Below are 26,180 nucleotides of genomic sequence, written 5' to 3' on the forward strand. Positions count from 1 at the left end.
ATCTCCTCCATTGCATTGTCATCATGCTATTTTAATTTTAGAGCTTTTTAGAGATTATTGCTAACCCTTTGGTAGTTATTTGATTTCTTGCATTTTCATTTAGCATTGCATCATTAGATTTACTTGTTTGCATTCACCTTCACATCATTGAATGCTTACAAGCATGTTTTCTTGCATAGCCATTTATTGAAGTGTTCTTCACTCATTTTAGTATATGTTCATACTCATTTTCATATTTTCATCATCTAGGGATTTAATAGTTGTGTTTGAGGAGAGAACATCCAAATCCCTCAATCTTGAGCACACCAACAATGTCTCATTTGGGTGCCCTTGTTGAGCTTCTCTGAGGTTGCATATGAATTCTTTCTTTAGGTTGAATTGGTGTAGTAAAACACAATGATACTTAGTAGTTATTTGTTTGATTGAAATCTTGATATATGTACATGCTACTAACGCTTGTTTGTTTACATATGCTCCCAATAGATTAGATTTTCACATATATAGACTCCTTTGTCTTTGGTTCAAATTATCTACTCTGGAGGGTGATTCTTTGTCAAATTCCTATTAGAGGTAGGATTTTCTAACTCAACTCTTATATCTTCTCTTGGTTCATATCTTTCTCCTCGTTGCTCAACAACTTGCACATCATTCTATAGATCATTGTTAGTCTGAAAGAAAACTTCTATATTTTGTCTAACAATTCCATTATTATTTTCATCTTCATTAGAATTGTAATCCATCATCTTTTCCTTAACTCCAAACTTTTCATCAACTTTTACATTTGTGCATTCTACTATAGTCTTAGTTCTATGGTTAAAACATCTATAAGATTTACTCTTCAATGAATAACCAAGAAACATACCTTCATCACTTCTTGGATCAAACTTACCAATATCAGTGTCTCCCTTTATATAACATTTGCTTCCAAAGACTCTAAAATACTTTACTGAGGGTGAATGACCAAACCATAATTCATTAGGAGTCTTATTTTGACCTTTTCGAATATGTACTTTGTTCATAGTGTATACTATTGTATTGACCGCTTCTCTCCAAAATGTCTTTGATACATCATTCTCAAACATCATTGCTCTTGCTACCTCTACTACCAGTTTCAACAATCTCATTCTTCTCAAGTGTCTTGGGTGAAGACAAGTGTCTCTTGATTCCATTATCTTCACAAAATATGTTAAAACTTTCTAGACGTAAACTCTCCTTCTCTATCAAATCTCAATCAATTTATCTTAACATCGGATTCATTCTCAAATCTATTCTTAAATATCTTAAACTTCTCAAATGCTTCAGACTTTTCTTTAAGGAATGCTACCCACATCACTCTAGTGAAATCATCAACAAATCATAAAATACCTTTATCCATAGAATTCTCTTGTCCTTCAAGGACCACTCAAGTTAGTTTGAATAATATCTAGTTTCTTTATAGTAGTGAACTTATTACTAGGAAAAGATACCTTCTTCTACTTAGCCAATATACATTCTTTGCAAACAATACTAGTGGCTTTATTATCCTAGGTAGATCTCTAGCTACAAATGTGCTACTAACGTTCACAATGTCATCAAAATCTATATGACAAAACCTCCTATGCCATAGCCAATTTTCATCCAATTTAGCAACCACATATGTTATTTCAGTAGGATTCAACTGAAATACATTACCTTTGAACCTTTTTCCAATTCTAATTAGCTTGTCATCTTTGTCTTTGATAATGCAAGTCTTCTCTATTAATTGCAATAGATAACCTTTATCTACCAACTGTCCAACACTCAACAAGTTATGCTTTAATCCATCAACAAAGTAGAAATCATCAATGTTAGTCTTTCTATATAGAGTAACAAATCCTACCTCTATGATGTTGATGTAGGAGCATACTGTGTTGCACTACTATCTTACATGTTTTCAGTTTTCCTAGTTTCTATCAAGTTGTAATGTCTTGCATTGTTGAGTTCTTAGTTGTTGTCAAGCATTTAGTGGATGTCAAGCTTCCAAGTTGATGTCAAGTTCATAGTTGCTGCTAAGTGTCTTTGGTCACCAAGTGTTCTTTGGTTGCAAAGTTATCCTTTGGATGTCGATTTTGTGTGGTTGTCAAGTTTGTTTGGATGTCGAGTGTCAATATTTCATGGAGTCTTTGTTTGCCAATTTGTCTGTGTGTAGTTTCATGTTGAGGTTAACCTTTGCATTTAATTTAGTGTTTGATAGTTGTTGTGAGCTGACTTGTGGCTTAGCCTAGCATTTGATATGATAGTTTATTTAGTTGTATTTGCAACAGGCCAACTTGTGGTTGTGCATGTATTTAAGAGACCTTGGTTAGAGTCTTAGAGAGGTAGTGGGAGAGATGTTGAGAGAGGAAGAAAAACATGAACTTTAATCATCAAAGATTGTAATTGAATTGATGTGGTTGTAACCTAGAAGGCCTTACAGCTGGGTATGTAATTGATCTTTGGATGAGTATATGAATGAAGGCTTTTACTTCCTCTATCTCCTGAGTTGTTTATTTTTGTATTTTTTGGTCTCCACTATGTGACTCTGTGCAAGTGGGTGAATAGTTGGGTGTGCCTTTGGCCCTGGTTGTTCTCTTATGTTTAATCATCAAAGATTGTAATTGAATTGATGTGGTCATAACCCAAAAGGCTTTATAGTTGGGCATGTAATTGATCTTTGGATGAGTATATGAATGAAGGCTTTTACTTCCTCTATCTCCTGAGTTGCTTGTTTTCATATTTGTTGGTTTTCATTGTGTGACTCTACGTAGGTTGGTGAATAGTTGGGTGTGCCTTTGTCCCTAATTGTTCTCTTATCAACCCTATGTCAAGTGGTATTAGAGATGAGATTCATCCTTGTGGAGATGGGATTATGTAGAAACCTAAGTGAATTTGGTAGGGGCTAGTAGATCTAAGGATTTGGCCCACAATTTGTAGAGGGTTACAATCTTGCAAGAACCTAATTTGTAAAGATGGTTCAAGGTAGAGAAAATGTTGATAATGCAGTATTGGATACATCAAGGTAGATTGTAGCTAGATTAGATGATGTAGAGATAGCCCAGAGGAGAGGAGCACATCTTGATAATGTGAGTGATGATGAAGCAGTAGCACCAAACCCTAATCTAGAACCTGAAGAAGATCAAGATGAGGCAAGATTGTTGAGGGTATTGTCTAGGGAAAATTCAAAGCCTGTTGTATAAGTTGTTCCTTATAATCATAAATTGGACACCAATGATGTGTTAGATTGAATCTTTCAAATGGAGAAGTTCTTTGAGTATGAAAACACTCTTGATAATAGTAAAGTGAAAATTGTAGTTACTAGGTTGAAGGGACATGCCTCACTATGGTGGGAGCATTTAGAAATTGATAGACAAAGGAGAGGAAAGGAGAAGATCAGAACTTGGGTAAAAATGGTGAACAAGGTAAAGAATAAATTCCTTCTTGTTGATTACCAAGTTAGCTTGTTGAAAAAAATGCAAAATTTGAGACAAAGAGACATGACTGTGAAGGAGTATACTGAGGAATTCTATAGATTGGACATTAGATTTGGACATGTGGATGATGATGTTGAGAAAATTGTAAGGCGCATAAATGGATTGAGATCTAGGATTCAAGATGAAATAAGTTTTGTAAAATTGGAAGTGTGGAGGAAGCATACCAATATGCCTTGAAAGCTGAGGAGATCTTGACAAAGAAGCATGAACAAAGACAAAGAGGTAGAGGTGGCAGATTCCAGAGAGGCCAAGGTAGATCTTATGGAGAAGGTGGCAAATCAAAAATTATGTGCAAGATAAAGGAAAATTTGAAAGGAAGAATGATGACAAAGGCAAGACTGAGTGGAAAGGTGGTGATTCTTATGGAGGAGGTACTAGTTCTTATCGAGGAAGAGGTAATTTTTATTCTAGAAGTGGATTTCATGGTAATTGTTTCAGATGTGGTAAAGAAGGACATAGATCCTTTGAATGTAGATCCTATGAAAGTGGGCAAGGTAACAAAATTGATGTAGTTCAAGGAGACACTGAGGTTCACCAAGTGGACCTGAGGCTGGAGAAAATTTGATGGTGAGAACCTTATGTAATAAGGGAAGTAATGAGGAACTGTCCTAAGGAGAAGTCTTCAAAACCAAATATAAGATGGCTAGAAAATGTTGCAAGGTAATCATTGACAGTGGAATTTCTACAAATTTAGCATTAGAAGAGTTGGTTACAAATTTATAGTTGCAGAGGTTGAAGCATCCTAAACCCTATCATGTTTTATGGATCAAGGATGAGCATAAGATATTGGTAAGTGAACAATGTATTGTGAAGTTCAAGATTGAACATTACTTTGATGAAGTTGTGTGTCATATTATGCCTATGGATTATTGTCATATTTTATTGGGTAGGCCTTGGCAATATGATAGATATGCTATACATGATGGAAGATTGAATCAATATACCCTTTGGGTGAATGGAAAAAAGAAAATATTGTTGTTTTTTATTGAAAGTCCAGATGAGGTTAATTGTACTACTACGAGAATTTGCATGGTTAATGGGAAAATATTTGAAAAGGGAATGAAAAAGAATCAAGTTTGTTTTGCTATAATTCTAAGAAGACCAAGTTGTGTCAATAGCAACCAAGTGCCAGAAAATAGTGTTAACCGAGTGCCAGTCAGTGGTGACCAAGTAATAGCAGAAACTGGTAGTATTGACCGAGTACCTATGGAAATTGAAAATTTGTTGAATGAGTATAAAGATATTGTTGTAGAGGATATACCTAATGGTTTACCACTAGTAAGGAGTATAAGTCATTGTATGGATCTAATTCTTGGAGCCAATTTTCTAAATAAAGTACCATATAGATTAACATCTACAGAGAATGAAGAACTTGATAGACAAGTGCATGAATTGTTGCAAAAAGGTTTGATCAAAGAAAGTTTGACTCTATGTGTTTTTCCTATTGTATTAGCACCTAAAAAGAATGGAGAATGAAGAGTGTGTACTGATTCAAGAGCTATTAACAAGATCACAATGAAATATAGGTTCCCTATGTCGAGGATGGATGACATAATGGATTGTTTCAATGGAGAAAAGTATTTTATCAAGATTGATTTAAAGAGTGGCTATCATTAGATCAGATCCAAGAAGGTGATGAGTGGAATACTACTTTTAAGACAAAAAATGGTTTGTATGAATGGTTGGTTATGACTTTTAGTTTGACTAATGCACCTAGCACTTTCATGAGGTTAATGAATGAAGTTTTGAAAAGAATCTTGGGTAAGTTTGTGATTTTTTATTTGGATGACATTTTGATATTTAGTAAGACTAATGAAGAATATTTTGAGCATGTTAGACAAGTATTGTAGAGGTTGAAAGAGGAAAAGTTGATGATTAATTTGAAAAAGTGTTCTTTTATGCAAGAAGAGATTGTGTATTTAGGGATTGTGATTTCAGTTGATGGTTTGAAGATGGATCCTGAGAAGGTAAAAGCAATTTTGGAATGGCTTGCACCTAATAATATGGGTGAGGTAAGATCATTTCATGGTTTGGATAGTTTTTATAGAAATTTTATAAGGAATTTCAGTTATATTTTTAATTCTATGACTTAGACAATGAGAGGAGATAAGTTGATAAGAGTTTTGAGACTTTGAAACAAAAGGTTGTTGAGTTACCTGTACTAGCTTTGTCTGATTTCAATAAGGTATTTCAAGTTGAATGTGATGCAAGTGGTAGTGCAATAGGAGTTATATGGATTCAAGAAGATAAACATGTTGCTTTCTTTAGTGAGAAGTTAAATGATGCTAAAAGGAATTATTTTTGTGTATGATCAAGAATCTTATGCTATTGTTCAAGCCTTGAAGAAGTGGAGACATTATTTGATTCTTAAGGAGTTTGTGTTGTATGTTGATCATAAAGCTTTACAATACTTGGGAAGTCAACATAAATTGAATCAGAGACATATGAAGTGGGTTGAGTATTTGCAAAGTTTCACATTTGTTATCAATCATAAGAGTGGAGTTACTAACAAAGTTATTGATGCATTGAGCAAAAGATATTCTTTATTGACTGAGATGAAGGTTGAAGTTCTTGGTTTTGATGATATAAAAAAGTTGTATAATACTGATACTAATTTTTCTAAGGCATGGAGAGAGTACAGAGCACCAAATCTAATAGATCACATAAGTATGATGAATATTTCATTCAAGAAGGTATGTTGTTCAAAGGAATTCAATTGTGTATCCCTAGAAGTTCCATGAGAGATAATTTGATTAAGGAAAAGCATACTAGTGGATTTGCTAGACATTTTGGAATTGATAAGGCATTGAGTTTGTTGAAGGATAAGTATTACTAGCCACAAATGTATAAGGATGTTCATAAATTTGTGAAGAGTTGTGGAGTTTGTCAACTTGCAAAAGGAGTAAGTCAGAATTCTACTTTGTATACACCTATTACTATTTCTGAGAAACCTTGGAGTGACATCAATATGGATTTTGTTCTTGGATTGCCTAAAACAGTGAAGGGGTATGATTCTATATTTGTTGTTGTGGATATATTTTCTCAGATGGCTCGTTTCATACCTTGTAAGAAGACATCAGATGCTGAGCATGTTGCTGAAATTTTCTTCAAACAAATTGTGAAATTGCATGGATTACCAAGAAGTATTATTTCTGACAGAGATAGTAAGTTTGTTGGTTATTTTTGGAAGAATTTGTGGAAGAAGATGGTTACTAAGATGAATTTTAGTTCTACATTCCATCCACAGATAGATGGATGGACAAAGGTTGTGAATAGAAGCTTGGGTAACTTATTAAGATGTTTAGTTAGAGATAAGCGAAGTAATTGGGAGATGGTATTAGCACAAGCTGAGTTTGCATATAATAATTCTGTAAATAGGAGTACATGGAAAATACCTTTTGAGATTATTATAGGATTGCAGCCTAGAGGAGTATTAGATTTGAGGGATGTTGTTGGTGAAGAAAAGAGAAGTGTTGCAGGGGAAGAATTTGTTGATTTTATGGAGTCTTTGCAAAAGGAAGTAAAATTGAGGATGGAACAAAGTAATCAGAAGTATAAGGAGAATGTTGATAAGTCTAGAAGACATCATGTTTTTGGAATTGGTGATGAGGTGATGGTTCATTTGAAGAAAGGAATATTTCCTAGTGGAACACATAGTAAGCTAAAAATGAAGAAGTTTGGACCTTGTAAGATCTTGAGGAAGTTTGACAGTGGTAATGCTTATGAAATTGGGTTACCCGATGACATGGATATATCTCTTGTATTCAATGTTGTTGATTTATACAAATATCATGAGTTAGAAGATGAAGTGGATGTATCAGATGATTATCCTAAGAAGAAGATTGAAGAATTTGAACAAATACTAGAGTAGAGAGTTGGTAAGAGCATGAGAGGGAAAGACTACTATGAGTATTTGGTAAAATGAAAAAATAGACCTATTAAAGATGCTACATGGATTTCTTAATCTGAGTTGGATTTAGCTCAAGTTGTGACACTTGCATGATTCGAAAGAATCATTTATTTCTACTCTAGTTGTCTGATGCGGGAGCATCCTAGGTTGCATTGCTATCTTGCATGTTTTTAGTTTTCCTAGTTTCTATTGAGTTTCAATTTCTTGCACTATCAAGTTTTCAATTGTTGTGAAGCATTTAGTGGATGTCAAGCTTCTTGGTTGATGCCAAGTTCATAGTTGATGCCAAGTGTCTTTGGTTGCCAAGTGTTATTTGGTTGTTGAATGTTCTTTGGCTGCCAAGTCATCCTTTGGATGTTAAGTTCATGTGGTTTCCGAGTTTGTTTGGATGTCAAGTGTTAGTATTTTGTGGAGTCTTCATTTAGCAAGTTGTCTGTATGTGGTTTCCTATTGAGGTTGACCTTTGCATTTAATTTAGTGTTTCATATTTGTTGCAAGCCAACTTGTGGCTTAGCCTAAAATTTAATATGAGAGTTTAATTAGTTGTATTTGCAACATGTCAACTTGTGGTTGTTCATGTATTTAAGAGACCTTGGTTTGAGTCTTTGAGAGGTAGTGGGAGAGATGCTAAGAGAGGAGGTAGAATGTGAAGTTTAATCATCAAAGATTGTAATTGAATTGATGTGGTCATAACCCAGAAGCCCTTATAGCTAGGCATGTAATTAATATTTGGATGAGTATATGAATGAAGGTTTTTACTTCCTCTATCTCCCAAGTTGTTTGTTTTCATATTTTTTGGTTTCCGTTGTATGACTCTACGTAGGTGGGTGAATAGTTGGGTGTACCTTTGGCCCTAGTTGTTCTCTTATCATCCCTTCATCAAATGTGAGAGGCTACATTATTAATAACTCTAGCAATACCTCCATCATGACTCCTAAATTTAAAAAAACTTATTCATATCACCAATAATGTGATGTGAACATCCACTGTCTATTATCCAATTAGACTTCTTTTTAACTTGGGAAACTAGAGATTTTTCTTCTCTAATTTCTATTTCAAGATCATATTCCTTAATGACTATGAATCCTAGCTCATCATCACTTTCACTATGAACTTTTTCATTAGATTCTTCATCTTCATTTGCATAGAGACAATTTCTAGGTCTTCTAGCCCTAAACTTCCCCTTAGACATTTTCTCTCTTTTAGGACATTTAGATGCATAATGACTAAATTCATTATAAGACCAACATTTATAAATATTCTTAACATCTGGTTTTCTTTTTACAAGAAGGGCTATACCTTCTTCAATTTTCTTACACTCATTAGATCCGGTTCTATTGTTGCTAGCAAAATCTCCATGTGTGCTTGCACTTCTAGTTAGATTAGGAAAAACACTTAAAGAATTGAATGTTGTTTCAACTCTTGTCAACTCTCTAGACTATCTCAGACTTTCTTCTATTGATTCTAATCTTCCAAGAAATTTTTCTTTAGAAAAAAACTAGTACAGGGTATTAGAAGTTCAATTATCTAAGTTGCTTGCTTGAATGATGGTGTCAAGGTTTTCAAGATCATCTATACTACCTCATCTTATTCTTTGGGTCCACCATATGATTTAATTCTTACACCAATATTATATATTCTACCAACATAGCTTCTTACAAATTCATCTTCCATCATTTTAGCATCTTGAAATGAACAAATCTAATTTTGCAATCTTATCCTCTTTGTATGTGTATCACCTTCAAAAGTAGATTATAATGCTTTCCAAATCTCATAAGATGTTAATAGAGATTTTACCTAATTGTATTCATTTTATGGAAGGGATGATTGTAAGGCTTCTTTGGCTTGCATATTATACATAAACAAATCTCTTTCTGCTTCACTACATTCTTCAATCTTCTCTTCTTTTACAACTTCCTTCTTGATTTTTGTTAAAAGCCAATAACCTAGACCCATACATAACAAACAAGTCTTCATCTTATCCTTCCATATGTCATAGCTGACTCCATCAAAATTAGGACTATCCTTTCTGAAAATATTTTCCATAGATCTCCCAAAGCTATTAAGTTTTCTCTTCAAGGACCTAAGGATCCTATACAAATTGTTAGAATATATAGTCTACCAATATAAATGGGGGGGTGGGGGGAGAGGGGGGAGTGAATCGGTCATACAATTATTATGACAATTATGAACCTTAAATAAACTTAACCATGTGAGCAATATAACCAAAAACTACAACAAGATACTCATGCACAATAACACCAAATATGTTAACTAGGGAAACCCTTGATCAAAGGGAAAACCCCAGTGGGGATGGTACCCACAAGATGGTGTACTAATATAAATATTCCTTGTTAGAAGATGGACCATGTCAAGAATCTATAACAACATTCAGTACATATTAGTCCCTATTAGGAGAATTTGAATCCCTATTTGGAGATTCTAACCTTGTTAGGAGTTGTGGAAGGCAGATGGACCCACTGTCTAAACAGCTTCAAGGGCAAGACCAATGGACCCACTATCCAAATTATCTCTATATTATTCCTTGCAGAATAATGGAATTGAATTATACTTCCTTCCTCTTTCTCTTTTCTGTCAACCAGACTTCTACTCCTTCTGATCTTGTAACTAGATCACAAATCTCACATCCAATAATCCCTTGGATCACTTACTCACATTCACCAAATACTTTGCCCCTTTTTGCACTTTGCATAGAACACATATTACCATTAATTCTTACAAACAAGGAAAACATATTTCCTTTATATCCTATCTTCAAAATAATTCCATAAGCTAGCCTTGAGGCTTTCCCAATTAATTATAATAAGATAACTAATAAATTCATAATTACAATAGCACTGTCGGCTCATAGTATATAAAAACTTCACACATGCTACTTTAGGACCTATGCACTTGTTAACGTCACCATCATATTGTCTTCTATCACTGGCTGACCACACATCACCAAATTATATCTTTGCTAGAAGACATAATAAGATCATTAAAAATTACTTTCCATGTACTCTATCTCTGTACTATTCTTTGTAAATCACTTATAACTTTTGTACATCTTTGATTTAGACTATATTCATTTAACCTCGTTATCAAGACATAATGTACAACATGTCCTTGATCATGTTTCACTTTTACATCTAATCTTTGTACGTACAAGTATGATCTTTCTCTGCTACTCTACCAATCTTCACAGACTTACTGCTATATTGACATCACTGACAAACATAGTCATGAATACAACATGTCAATACTCTCCAATGCTTAGGATACTCCCCCAAAGGAATACCAATAACATTCATGCTAAAAGTGTCTATATCATGTCTTCTTTGTGTTTTCATGCATTCATGTGTCTGTTTCATGGTTTCATGTGACTGCTTCGTGTTTTCATACATTTGTGTGTTTACTTTGTGTTTTCATGCATTAATATTTATACTCTATAAATCATTTAGGTGTTGTTGCATCCAAGTATAAGCTTTTTATGTTGAATCTTTGAGTAAGGTTATCTTTTCTTGAGGACGAGAAAATTCGAGAGGGGAGGACTATGATATCCCCACCTCGAGATAAGAATTTAATAATAAATAGCTATTAGATATAAAATTTATAATATTAAAACTAGCAATCACACCTTAAGGTGCAATGGGAATGCTGAACTAATATTGAAATATAATTACGAAAGTAATTGGTCTAATTTTTTTATATGTGTGAAATTAAGAAGGTAAGTTGGGTAGAAGTGGTTGCTATGAATTAACTACGCATCCATGTACATCACTCTAAACACAAATACATTGAAAGCTTCTTTACCATTAACCCTAATCTTTAATCTTATCAAAAATATTCAAGTGTAATCCTAACCATAATTTTAATCATAAATAATTTAGTAAGAGAAACTCCAAACAACTCTAACTATGACATAAAGAAAAAATCTTATCCTAAACCTAACCTCAAATATTTGACTATAATAAAAAATCTAACTTCATAAAATAAACCTTCAATCCAACTATAATAATAATAATAAACTCTAATCCAAGCAATAACAATAGAATAAACCTAATCAAAATATCTAAAGAACTAATTTCCACATCAAATGTTTCAAATAATAAATTATAATTATATCATTTATATATAGCAATGTAATTTACAATATAAATTTAATCTACTTATCAATTTTATTATAAATTTATAGACATGTATATCTAGTTAAATCTTTTAGAAATAATTATATTTTTCTTATTGGTAAATAATTCCACTTTGGTCTCTAAAGAAAATATGCCTAACATTTGTAATTTATCCCATAATTAATGATAAACATAATAAGTTATAAATACTAAATATTATTCTAATATTTTGATATTTTTATTACATAAATTTAATAATGTAAATTTAATGAAAATCAAATACTATAAATTACTTATATAATATTTATATATTATAATAATATACAATAAATTAAATATAAGTGTAGATGCTTAAAATTGTCCCAAAGACTATATTAATTTATTTAATATTGCCCTTGACATTATAATTAATTATTAATTAATTAATTATATTTGTCATATTCTTCTACCTATTTAATTAAATTTATTTAAGTAGGTTCACTTTCCTAAAGTATTTAAATTTAATTTAAATACCTCTAGCCTTAATGTGTTAAATTTATTTAATACATGATCCTCCATAAATCCCCCTTTTTAAATAAATTCTATTTATTAAAATCCATCTATCTCATTAATTCCTCTAAACCTATGATTAAATTAAATTTTATTTAATTTAATCTTAAACCTAGCTTGAAACCTAGTCTACACCTATCATTTTCATCCTTCTAAGCTTATCCACAATTTAATCCCTCTTAATTACCTTAATCATCTAGCTATACCCTTCTTAAGCCTAAGTGTGTGCTCACACATGTGAGACCACTCCCTCTTGCAAGCTTTGTCCCCCACTCTTCTCTCTAAGTTTTCTCACACATGTGTAAGCAAACTTTGAATGTTGACCACTTGCATGGCTTGTGTATGTGTCTCCTTGTGGCACTATGTGGATGTCACAGAGATGCCACCTCACCCAGGGTCTCTCTCAAGCCCATAAATAGAGCCCTTGTCTCAAGCATTTTCATCTGCTACACATGCATTGTTATCATATTAGTTTGAGTTTTAAGCTTCCATAGTGATTTCATGCTAGTTTGAGTTTAGAGTTTTCATAGTGATTTCATGTTGCATACTAACCCTTGGTAGCTGATTTTAGATTGCATTTGCATTGTTAGATTTAGCTTATTCATGCATTTAGATATTTATTTCACTTGCATACTAGTCTAGCATGCACATTAGCTTAATTTCTTTATTGCATTCCATCTCCACATCTTTGAATGCTTTCAAACATGGCTTCCTCCATGGCCATTATTTGAGGTGCTCTTTATCTCATATAGCTTAGTTTCATAGTTTCATCAATCACACTTGCACCTTCACATCAAGAGATTCAAACATAGTTGTGTTTCAGAAGAGCACACCAAACATCCCTCCAATCCAACACACCAACAAGGCCTCTCATGGGTGCCTTTGTTGAAGCTGTTTGAGGTTGCTTGAGGACTTGAGTTGTTAGTTTCTTTGAGTTGCAAAACTTAAGCAAATGTTAGTTAGCTTCTTTCCATAGTTTAACATTTGAAATATGCATATTGGCTAATGTTTGTTTATTTACTCTTACTTCCAATAGGTCTAGTTTTTCAACATACATTTTGACACACCTGGTGGGGCCCACATCCCTATTTTCATCTCAAAAATCTGTCAAGAATCTGCAGTCCATCACAAAAGATATTGCATTTTCATTTACGTCGAACGCGATGTCATTTGCGTCAAACACCTCCGCTGACCAACGTCTATGCATCTGTGCATATTAGCATCTCCGCATTGCATTTGGGAACATAGTTTTAGCATTTGTGTAGTTATTATGTCGTCTACATCGAGGTGGGTTTTAAAATTTCAAAAAAATCAATCTGTCATCGACGCATAGTATTATGTCATCTGTGATTTTTCATCTATCATCTGAATTATGGGCTAGATGTACTTTATCGTCTATGTGTTTCGATGTCTCTGCACATAGAACTGTTATCTGTGCCTGACAAACAGTACCATCTGACTAAAAATTTGTACATTGTTTTCTTCTATCGTCTGTGAGTTTCGACATCTGCACATTTCGACATCTTTGCATTCTGTCATTTGCACCTGTGATTTGTCATCTGCACTTTTTGATATAGTTATGAAATTTTGAGACATTATGATTTTCTAACTGGTGGTTTGCAAGGATTGTTAACGAATTTTCATGCAGGAAACAGACCTTGAAAGACTTAAAACAAACCAATAGTGATTTTTATCACTAAGAAAATTTGTAGTGATTTTTATCACTTTAGTATTAAAGGTTAATTAACTTGAATGCTATAATCATTTGTTCTTTGAATGAATGCTGCAAATTAATGAGTAATCTCTAAACACACTCTCAAGTGCCTAAAAGAAAAATTTTCATCCAATCTTGAATGACTTAAAGGAATTTACTCATATTTCATTGGAATGGATGTTTAGGTAGAAAACTCAATCTTGAATACCCTTAAGAAATGAACCATCTTTTTATTGGAATGTATGTTTAAGGTAGAAAACATTTGGATTTGGTGCTTAAAATAAACTCATACACTCTTGAATGCCTTAAGGGAATGGACATGCATCTTTAGGCTAGTAAACATTTGGAATTGGTGCTTAAAATGAATTCACACATTCTTGAATGCCTTAAGGGAATTGACATGAATGCTTAGGCTAGCAAATATTTGGAATTGGTGCTTAAAATGAATTCACATACTCTCGAATGCCTTAAAAGAAATTGATTTCATTTTCAGTATTTTTCTTATGTTCACACTCGATTTACTTTCTTATTGATGAATCTACGCTTTTCATTTATGTTGACATCGATTTCAAGTTGGAAAGAACATTATATGCTTTAAACATGTGTGTCTTCAAGTAGATTACAAAACTTAAAGCTTCATTGGGAAAGAACGCGTGTCTTTTAAACCCCAAGGCCACTTACGTATTCTCTCCCCTTGTGCCTTCGGGTGATCTTGAGTGCACAAGAAATAAGTGGTCTTGTTTTTCTTTTTAGGAGGTCTGCTTGGGGATTTCATCACCCCTTGGGATGACCTCAACTCCAGTGTTCTGGCAGAGTATAAAAATCAGGAGGTGAATCGAAAGATACCTCTCTTAGAAGTAAAATCTTGTCACTCTTGGCTAAGCCCCGAAGAACTTTATACCTTTGAGAAGTGAAGGAGGAGATTTGGGTTGCCATCTCCCCTCGGCTATGTGGCATTATTTTCTTTCATCTATAGATTTGGGCCTCATGAACCTTACGTATATCGAGGATGCCCTTTAGATAAGCCTTGTATATCCTAGTTGCAGCCTTATTAGGATTGTTGGTGTGTTATGTGTGCTTGTTTGTTTAAACATTCAAAACTAACAAAAAACATCAAACAAGTACAAAATGAGTGAAAACTGTGAGCTAAACTTTAGTGAGTGAAATAATGGTAAGTGGGTCCTCTTGACTCACGGTTATTTTCAAAAGTATTATATTGGTCTAGTATTTGAAATTGGTTGAGTCTAGTCATAGTTTGTGCTTAAAACGGAGTCTTATTTTGTTCCTACCATGACCAAAAAAGTCAAACATAAGAAGGTGAAATTGTCCAAACCATTTGTCTACAAGGAAAGGAAGAACCTAGCACACAATGACAAACAATTTCGATATGCTATCAAAGACATCCAAAAGGAAGAAAGTAAAGAAGACCGCTATGATAGAATTAAGTACAATGCAAAACTTCAAAATTGGTCTACATTCCCAAGAGTAAACCCCAAGTTTTTGTTCCCAGTGAGTGAGGATTGAGTTAACCATATAAGTGACCACCACACCTACATTTTCCATATACCATTTTCTTTTCCCACCTTTCTAGTCTTTCATTTGCAAAATTCCTCTAGAGAGCTTGATCATTTGAACCTAAAGACTTTGGCATAAGGACACCTTCCGAGATCACAACACTAGACCTTTTATCCATAAGCAAACACTTATCACTTATTTGGGATCACAAGTCCATCGCCAAATAGTGAGTAATCACACTTTGTTTGCTAAACCAAGGTCTTTTGCTTACATTGCATAAGGTTTAGCAGTTCTCTCCCACATTCCTTGCTTTCTTCCATAGTCTTCCATCCATTGGTTTTGTCACTATTGTATGGTACATACACGATCTAGCATATTCACATTTAATCCCATGTCTCGCTTATTGGAGTCATTGAGGCAAAAAGAGATAAAGAATCCTTTTCCTCCACATGTAACATCATTAGGGCCGGGGGAGAATTTCCCTCTAGTTCAAATCTTGGCATGCCTAGCTTAACATCCACACAAGAACCATAAAATCCTTTTCACAACACAACTTTGGAAAATGATGATGAGGAAGTATACCAAGAAGAAAACCCTATATATAACAACAATATCCCTAATGATGTTCGAACATTCCTTGCAGATCCATACAATGTCAAAATGATGGAAAAATCTATTAGGGCAAACAAAACTAAGATTTTCCTAAACTTGGTTAAAGATGGTGTTAATGTCCCTACAAGCTTTGATGAGACCACCTTGTTTGGACAGATTATGAAGGGTGGTGCTCCCATATTGTCAAACACAACCTATACATCTAGCCAAGGACCAACAATGACAACTAGTGCTACATCTACATCAAGTGTCACCACACAACCAACATTCCAATTAAGTGCGGAACATATCAAAGAAATCATTAGTGTCATCAAACACTATAGCTCATCACTCTCAAACAATGACACAAACAACAATAGAAAACCCAAATTTTGGTCCAAAAACAAAGGTGTCACACATGATGGCGTCATTGATGTTAAAAACATGCAAAACCTTCAAGGAGGAAACAAAAACAATCGTAACTATGACAATCAAAATCAAAACAATCAGCAATCTCGCAATCAAACACATTTTTTTTCTTGCAACAACAACAATACCAATAGTAATTACAACTGTGGCTATGGTCGCAATAGGGTGTTCACTAACTTTCATGAACCCTTGGAAGTCATATTCCAAAAACTAGAATCAAAATGGTATAGGGAAAATGAATATTGCAAATACCATCGCATCAAAGGACATGACACAAAAAAGTGTATAAAACTCAAAATCTTCATTCAAAATCTTGTTGATGATGGAGAAATTGAGGTAGAAGGAGGACCATCCTCTAAAAATGCTAAGCTAAAGATATTCCAAAAGCCATTTCCTGATCACAACAATGACAACAACAATGGAAACAACAATATGAACAATATGAATCAAGATTTGACATCAAATGCATTACTTTATGACTATTCTACTAATCACATATCAAGGTTTGACTCCTTGTGTGGTAAAATAGAAACCAACAATCTATGTGGATTTGATTCTATGTGTGGTCACATTGAAGAGGTAGACACTCATGTGAATACAGTTGTCTTACAAGTAACTGATTGTGATGCAACCACTCAAAGGAGAAGACTTACTTTGCAAGCTCCCACTCCCAATCACACTAATCCATCAGTTCCACATGCACCTGCTACACCATCCACCTCACAAAGGCCCACTTCTCACTATGATGTGTTATCCCAGCTAGGTAAGACTCTTACACAAATATCCATTCTTGTACTCCTTACCACATCACCCATCCACAAAGAAATTTTGGAGAAGGCTCTTTTAGAGTCTCGTGTTCCTGAAAATATTAATGCCTCCCAATTCACCACCATGATTGGAAACCTTGCCACACAACAACACCTTGTCTTCATAGATAAGGATTTCCAAGTTCCTGATCCCCATCATAATTTGTCACTCCACATTGAAGTCCTTATACAACGACATAAGATTAAAAGAGTCCTTATAGATAATGGATCTAGTTTAAACCAATGTACATTGAAGATGATTCATTTCTTGGAACTTCCAGAAGACCTCCTAGATGTCAATAAAAGGATAACAATCAAAGCCTATGATGAGAGGGAAAGAGAATCAAAAGGATTTATCATGTTGCCACTAAAGGTTGGACCACTTGTCATAAATACTGAATGCCATGTCTTAGACTTGGATTTTCCATATAACATTTTGCTTGGTTGACCTTGGATACATACACTAAAGATTGTTCCATCTACCTATCATCAATGCTTGAAATTTCCTCACCAAGGAAGAGAGGTCACAATTCCAAGAGATCCCATGCCTTTTGCCTTTTGTACAAGATTGGAAGGTGCACCAGCAAATTTTTGCCCAATCAGTGAGTTTGCTAAAGTTATACCTAAGCCTCTCACAATAATAGAATCACCTTCCACAACAATGCCAAAGTTAGCCAATAATGATTCCAATTCTTGTAAAGGAAAAGAAAAGGTGGAAGATACTAAGGTCAATACTATAGGGAAGAAGGTTACTTTTACTGATTTAGGAATGGGAGAGTATAAGTTTGAAAATGCCTTGTGTGTTGGACAACTACCACTCTCCCCTCATTCCTTTGGAAAACCTTCGCAATTATCACCTCCTACCAACAAATAAACTATGCATATTAACAAGACCACATTTGAACATTGGGGTTCACTTAATGATGAGCATATGGAATCTAATATCTTGGATTGGCTATACTATGATGGAAAAGATGAACTTGTGGAGTTCCCCAAGGATAAGTATGTTAAGGCCCCTCCCATTATCAAAAACATGGGATATCATGGTACTAGCCTTGGGCCTAAAGAAGATGGAATTAGACAACCCCTAGAAGCTAATAGTTATCCTAAAGCATGTGGTTTGGGCTCCATTAAACCTAAGGTATCCTTTGCTGACAACTATTGTACAGTTGAATCTAATTCTAAGACTGATGAGGAGGAATTCTTCGAAACACCCTTCCAATACATTGAAGATGACCTAGATACCCATGTCCATGCCATTACCATAGCTGACCTTTCATCCACCGACCTACCTCTCACCAACCTTGACATGATAGACTGGGACCTTCAGGACACACCACTAGCTCTCGATATCTGTAAGTCTAATGAGGCAGTGATGGCACTCTTTGGCCTTAAGAATCTTCGAGATTACGAACATGAGATCCAATACAATGAAGAAGCCTACTTTGGTAGCCAAGTCAACTCTCTTCATCGCAAAAGTGAAAAAGAAAATAAAAATGGAAAAATAAAAGAAACATCCTCTAGTGAAAACTCTTCTAGGGAACTTTTGGATGAAAAAAAAGATAAAATAAAGGATGCATCTTCTGGTGAAAACCCCCTACAGGTGCCAAAGGAGGGAGAAGTTGACTTTCCATTTAGATCTTTACCACCAGAAAAGTCATCTATTTTGAATGAGGACACAATTTCGATCAACTTGGGTATAGAGGATAATCCACAAGTCACCTACATTGCAGCTACCCTAAGTCCTAAAGAGAAAAAGGTAATGACTAAATTCTTGAGAAAGGGTAAAATCAATTTTGCATCGACATATAGAGATATGCCTAGTTTAGACATAGATTTGGTTATGCATCACTTGACAGTAGATCCCAAGATTAAACCAGTGAAACAAAAGTTGTGCAAAATGCATCCTAAAGTATCACTTTTAGTCAAAGCAGAGTTGTAGAATATGTTACAAGCAAAGTTCATCTGCCCTATTAATTATCCTGAGTGGGTCTCCAACATTGTTCCTATAGGAAAAGCATCTAGGGGCATCCATGTTTGTTTAGATTTTCAAGATTTAAACCTTGCATTTCCTAAGGGTGATTTTCCACTTCCTAACATAGACATCATAGTGGATTTGACTGCTGGACATGAATGTTGTCTTTGATGGATGGCTTCTTTGGTTATAATCAAATCAAAATTGCAAAAGAAGATCAACATAAAATGGCATTTACCACACATGGGGAACCTTTTGTTATCAAGTCATGCCATTTGGCTTGAAAAATGCTGGTGCCACTTATCAACGCATAATGACCACAATACTCCATGATCTTCTACATGTCATAATGGAGGACTATGTTGATGACATCCTAGGAAAATCAAAGACCCGTGAGGCCCACATTGATGTCCTCACCACCATTTTTGAAAGGTTGGGGAAATATAAAGTGTGCCTAAATCGATAGAAATGTGTTTTTGGGGTCAAATCAAGCAAGTTGCTAGGCTACATTATGTCAAGAAGAGGTATTGAGGTAGATCCTGCCAAAGTAAAAGCCATCATGGAAATGCCTCCACCTACCACATTGAAACCACTCTGCAGTTTTCAAGGAAAGTTACAATCCATCAGACGATTTGTGGCCCAGTTAGCAGATAAGGTTCATCCTCTTCAACATTTTCTTCGCAAGGAAACTACATTTCAGTGGGATTTTCTATGTCAGAAAGCATTTGAACAAATCAAGGCATACTTGGCTAATCCTCCAGTTCTAGTCCCTCCAATTGCAAGACGACCATTGATCCTATACATTTCAGCCACTTCAGTTGCCTTAAGTGCTCTTTTGGCACAATTAGAACACAATGGTAATGAGCAAGCTATATACTATATCAGTCAAACATTAGTTGGTTATGATTTGAACTACACTGCTATTAAGAGAGCTTGTTTAGCAGTAGTCTTTTGTACACAAAAGCTACGCCATTACATGCTTAATCATACTACACATCTCATTGCAAAGATAGATCACTCAAATATTTTCTACCAAACACCTCCTTCACTGGTCAAGCTACAAAATTGGTCTTGATTTTGAGTGAGTTCAACATTGTTTATAAAGAACGCAAGGTCATTAAGGGACAAGTACTTGCAGATCAACTTGCAGAAGCTCCTCTTCCAGGAGACCATCCCATAGTAGTAGATTTTCTAGATGACACCATAATAACTATTACCCCTACTACACCTTAGAAGTTATTATTCGATGGTTCATTCACACAAAAGGGATCAAGGGTAGGAATTTTGTTTGTTACACCGCAAGGAGATCTCATTCCTAAGTTTTATAAAATATCATTCCCTTGCACAAAAAATATAGCTGAATATGAAGGATTAGTCACAGGGTTCCGTCAAGCTATCAGATGGAATATTAAAAACCTTCTTGTCTTTGGAGACTCACAATTGGTCATTAAACAAGTTACAGATGAATACCACACTAAGGATGAGAAGTTGTTGCCATACCACAAGGTAGTTGAGGATCTTAAACAATACTTCACAGAGCTAGTTTTTTAGCAAATCCAAAGGGCTAATAACAAAGCATCAAATGTGGGGACCAACACCATAACTTGCAACTATTTATTTTTTTAATTTTCCTTCTCGCCTGGCTCCTTGTGCTTGGCTTCAGCTTTGGCTTCGACCCTTGGCTTTGACCCAGCTTCTGCGCCTAGCTTCGACTTTGGCTTCTACCCCTGGCTTCATTTCGGATTCTGTGCTTGGCTTTTAGCTTGCTTTAAGATAATATTTTTTCTTTTTTCTTCCCACCTAGCTCCCTGCGCTAGGCTTTGGCTTCGACATCGGCCCCTGGCTTCTTTCCATCTACTACGCCTGGCTTCATCTTTAGCTTCGACTTTGGCTCCTACGCCTAGCTTCAGCTTTAGACTCAGCTTCTATGCCTAGGCTTAGCTTAGGCCTAAGCTCTATTCTTTCTCCTATGTCTAGATTCAGCTTCTTGTCTGGCTTTTCGCCCAGCCCCCTGCACTTGGCTTCAACTTTGGTCTCAGCTTCTGCTTCTAGCTTCAGCTTTGGGCCTAAGTCCTATTCTATCTCCTGTGTCTGGTTTCTTTCTGATGGCTGCTTTGGCTTCTTCTCCTATGTCTGGCTTTGCGGTGATCACTTCTGCTTCTGTTGTTCAGGCTAGGGTTTTGCCTGTAATTGTGGGTGGTTCAGCCATTTCCTATGCTAATGTGGCTACTTTTGAGGCTGGTATTGGTGGTCAAACTGTGTAGCTAGGGTTTCGTGATACCGTGCATTTGGGGTTCTATGCTGCCATGCCGGTTGTGGTATGTAACCCAAAAAGGCTTCATCTAATTTCTTCTATAGTTGATGAGATTTCTATTAATATGGATGATCTCTTGGTTTCTGCTGCTATCTTTCGCTTTAAGGGTTTATGGACCTCTTTTTTAGATTTGCATGCATGGATATCCCATGTTTGGGATCCATTCATTTCAAAGAGTGCCCAGATTTACCCTGTGGCAAGGGATTTTTTTGTTGTGAAATTTGATTATGCAGATGATAGGAATGCCATCCTTAGCAATAATTTCTCTTGGGATGGGAAGTTTCCCTTGATGGCAAAAATTTGGCACAAGGATTTCAACCCTTCGACTGAAACTTTTAATAAGATCCCTCTGTGGGTAAGGTTGTTGAACCTTCCACTTCATCTTTGGCTGGAACCTTTCCTGGTGGAGGTGGGGAATGTGCTTGGACACTTCATAAAATCTAATTCGGATGTTGTGGGCTTGTTTCGGACAATATTTGCTCACATGCTTGTTGAGATCGACATTTCTAAGGGACTCCCTGATATGATTTCAGTGGATTCTCCTCTTGGTTCTTGGAATATTCTTCTAGAGTATGAGGGTATCCCTTTTCGCTACAAGAATTGCCACTTGATAGGTCACCTAGCTGCTAGGTGCTCTTCAGGTAAATCTAGACCAAAAATGTCCCCTTCTTAGTGGAAGGGGGGCTTGGAAGACCACTACACGTATGAGAAGGCTGCTGAGAACTCTTCTCAGATTCTATCTTCTCCTGGCATCTTGAAGAAGGTTCCTTCTTCAACCCCTTCCATGGTGACTGCTAGCCTGTCTCTAGTTTATGTTCCTGTTCCTAGTTTTCCTGCTACTGTCCCTATTTCTGGGGTAGATTTTTCTTCTATTTCTATTATGTCCTCTCCTCTAGCTCCTTCAGTGGTGACAACAAGTCCATCTCTAGATTTCCCAGTTTCTAGATTGGACTCTACTCCTATCTCTGTTGATCTGCCCTCTCCTGAATTCTTGTTGTTGGATCCACTTTTGGCTCCCTCAGTTGTGGTTGCTGGTCTTTCATCTAGTTTTTCCAAGGCAGTTCCTCCTCTGGTACCTTTGCTAGGTGCCATTGTTTTGTCTTAGGTCTCTGCTGTCACTTCCTCTTCTTTGTCCTTTTCCCTGGCCTCCGAGGTTTTAGGTTATGGCTGTGATGGTGCTAATTTTCAATGGTAGAAGGTTGTTGGTTTGGTGGAGGATGGATGGACTACAGTAAAAGGGAAAAAGGTAAAGCCACCCACTTCCTCTTTTCACATGGCACTAAGGTCTAACAAGAAGGGCTCAAAAGGGAAAGTCTGACTCTCCTGGATTTTGAACAGTTGTCCCCTGGCTCTTTTGGCCTTTTGCTCTTGGTAGTGTGTTTCATTTTGGGGTTTTAGGAGCCTGATAAAAACCTATTTTGGTGGTTTTTATTGTCTTGTTTTATGTTTTGCCACTATGGTCACCTTTTGTTTGGTGACTTGTTTCTCCTTTGTTGACTCATATAGGGTTTCAAGCACCCTTCAAAACCTGGTTGTCTGGCTGATGTGTACTATTTTATTTGCGATGCCACTCTGGTCACTTCTGTTTCGTGACTCGTTCTTCCTTAGGACTGTAGTTTTGTTTGGTTTGGGCTTCATTGAAAATTCTTGATTTGTAAAGGGTTTCAGGGTCCCCTTCAAAGCATGTTTATCTTATAAAAAATAAAGCATCAGATGTTATGGCTACTATTGCCTCCATGATTTCCATGCCAGAATATAGTCCTAAATGTGAGTTTCTTGTAGAGAATCTTTTTACTCCTGCTTATGAGCAAACTGATTCAGAGTTGGTGTGTGAGATTGTTGGTCTTGAGTCTCCATGGTACGCCAACATTTTTACCTATTTACGTCACAAAACCATTCCCATAACCCTCAACCCAAATCAAAGTAAGGCCTTCATCCTTCACACTGCCCGATATACCATCCTAGATGACACACTTTTCCAAAAACATTTTGATGGAATCCTCCTCCAATCTCTCAATTCAGATGAAGTTAAAATGGCATTAGAAGAGGTCCACCAAGGGATTTGTGGTGCCCATTCTAGTGGCCTTACGTTAGCAAAAAAGCTTCTTAGAATGGGTTACTATTGGCCTACTATGGAAGCAGATGCCTATAATTTTGTGAAGAGATGTGTCCCTTGTCAGTAGCATGGTGATTTGATACATGCTCCCGCCCAAGACCTTCAACCCACCATCACTCCACGGCCCTTTTCTTACTGGGGATTCAATCTTGTTGGTCAAGTATACCCAAATTCTTCAAATGGCCACAAGTTTATTATTGCCACCACTAAGTACTTCACAAAGTGGGTCGAGGCTATTCCATTAGCCTACACTATTGGAAAACAAATTTTGAAGTTCATCTTGAACTACATTATTTCTCATTTTGGTATACCTCAAGATATAATGACTGATAATGGAACCCCTTTCAAAAATTAGGAAGTTGCCACATTATGTAAGAAATTCAAAATCACCCAGCATTTTTCCACCAAATACTACCCCCAAGGCAATGGCCAAGCTGAAGCTACTAATAAAACCATTTTGAAAATCCTAAAGAAAACCATTGATGCAGCTGGTCATGATTGGCACCTCCATCTTGCTCCCACCCTTTAGGCCTACTGTACCTCTATCTGTACCCCCATAGGAGCCACCCCATTTTTCCTTGTTTATGGTTCTGAGGTTGTCTTACCCATCAAAATTGAGCTCCCTTCCCTCAAAATCTCTCTCAAGAATCTGATGTCTGAAGAAGAATATATAGTTGCTCACTTGCAAGAGCTGCAACTCCTTGATGAGAGATGCCTTAATGCCCTAAACCACCTCCACGTGTATCAAAATTGCCTTCAGCTTCAGTATCATAAGAAAGTCAACCCATGAGAGTTTGAGGTGGGTGACTTAGTTTTGCAACATAACATGAAGAATCTCTAGAACTATGAAAAGAAAGGAAAGTTTGAGGCTAATTGGCTTGGTTCATTTATCATTACAGCCAAATATGGTTCTAGGGCATATCAAATTACCACTCTAGAGAGAGATCCGCTGCTTGAGCCTATAAATATCCAACATCTCAAGTGGTTCTATGCTTGAGTTTTGTAGTTCCTGTACAATGTTCTTATAGTCCTACAAAAATCCAAAAAATCCAAAAAAAAAAATCATAAAATGTTCCTAAAAAAAGACAAAAAAGAAGAAAAAGTTCCTAAAAAAAACATTTTGATCCATTATCTATAAGGCTCATTTCCCTTCACTCCATTCCACCATTCCATTTCCATTGTACAAAGTCTTGTCTAGCTTATGCTTTTCATGCATCCAATAAAAGACCTCTTGTCTGCGAGGCTTCGTTTCACCTCCAATTTTTGAAAGACCTCTAGTCTGCGAGGCATTTTTTTCCCAGTCAAGTGTTGGTTCCAATCCCCTCACAGTGAGCTTTTTCACAATAGTGACCATGCAGGACTTGAACAAAATCACCATTTGAGACTTAATGATTCGAGAAACTTGTTCTTTTCATAGCATTTTCCAAAAAACAAATAAACGATTTATGATACTTGACGTCACACAAAACAAACTTTCATAGGATGAATCCTTCCTATAGGTGGCATTATGACATTCACTTCTAGACCTAAGGTTCTTGGCAGGAACTGTGGACTAAATGACTACTTGGTCATGAGGTCTCTTTTTGGTTGATTTCATTTTGTATGTTAGTCGAAGCCGCTTATGGTGCATCTTGATCTTCTATATTTTGATCGTACTTGAATGACTCTCATTGAGTAAACGTTTTGTTTGTGGTATGATCTATTTTTGAGGCTTTACTACATATGTGTCAGTTTCAAGTTATGTTAATGCATTGCACAGTAGGGGCAACAGGTTAGTACACGTTCTGCCAAAGATCCCTACAAAGACTTTGGGTGTACCTAGACCTCTCCAACGTGTATTGTTCTAAAATCTCTAAGTCTATGCAAAAGAGTCATGTCATTTATGCTTCTATAGCATATAATGCATAAACTCATTTTGCAAAATCAAACTAAGGTGTGCTCTTTCATATAAACACAACTGAATCTCTTGATATCATGTAGTTAGGGTTCATGTAGTATAAGGTGTCATTGAGCCATGCTTGAGACAAGGGTTATGTTTATTCCTTCCCCTCCCCCCCCCCCCCCCCATGCTATGCTACTTGGTTTCTATGAGTGAAATTTTTTGACAGATAATTATTCATTAGGTTCATTATTTCTACATTTTCATTTTAGGTTGCATTCATTAGTGTTCATTAGGCATTTTTTTCATTTTATTAGGTTGCATCATTGGTTCATTAGTTACATGCATCTAGGGGCATATACATTATAAAAAATCTCATAAAATGCATCCATACATGTAAAATAAAACAATGCATACATCTCATAATCGCCAACAAACATGTATCATCCACACGTTAGGCATCATATATATACATAGGAAACATCACATCACACACATCTTGCATCACAAGTGTCAGTATCCACATCATAGATATAATATGCATCACATAATCCATATACACATAGGGCCATCGAATCATGTCATATATATCAAAAAATAATATATGTACAATCTGTATACAAAATCATGTAGTACAAATACATCATCAAAAACTCGCTACATCTGCACATATCTATCAAAACTTATCACTATACAAAATCAAGTCGCTGGCTATGAGAGCCCAGCCCCCCCTTTGCCCGCCCCCCCCCCCCCCTTAGGGAGTT

At 35.8% G+C, this 26,180-nt stretch overlaps 1 pseudogene; it reads left to right on the forward strand.

Annotated features, from left to right (window-relative positions):
• LOC149580468 (condensin complex subunit 2-like) overlaps positions 1-21,371 on the forward strand; it is a 54,470-nt pseudogene extending 33,099 nt beyond the window's left edge.
• Positions 21,372-26,180: the final 4,809 nt, after the last annotated feature.

This window comes from Cupressus sempervirens, chromosome 1 (genome assembly GCF_028749045.1).
Source record: "Cupressus sempervirens isolate cs-2001-9-10 chromosome 1, ASM2874904v1, whole genome shotgun sequence".
Lineage (NCBI taxonomy): Eukaryota > Viridiplantae > Streptophyta > Pinopsida > Cupressales > Cupressaceae > Cupressus > Cupressus sempervirens.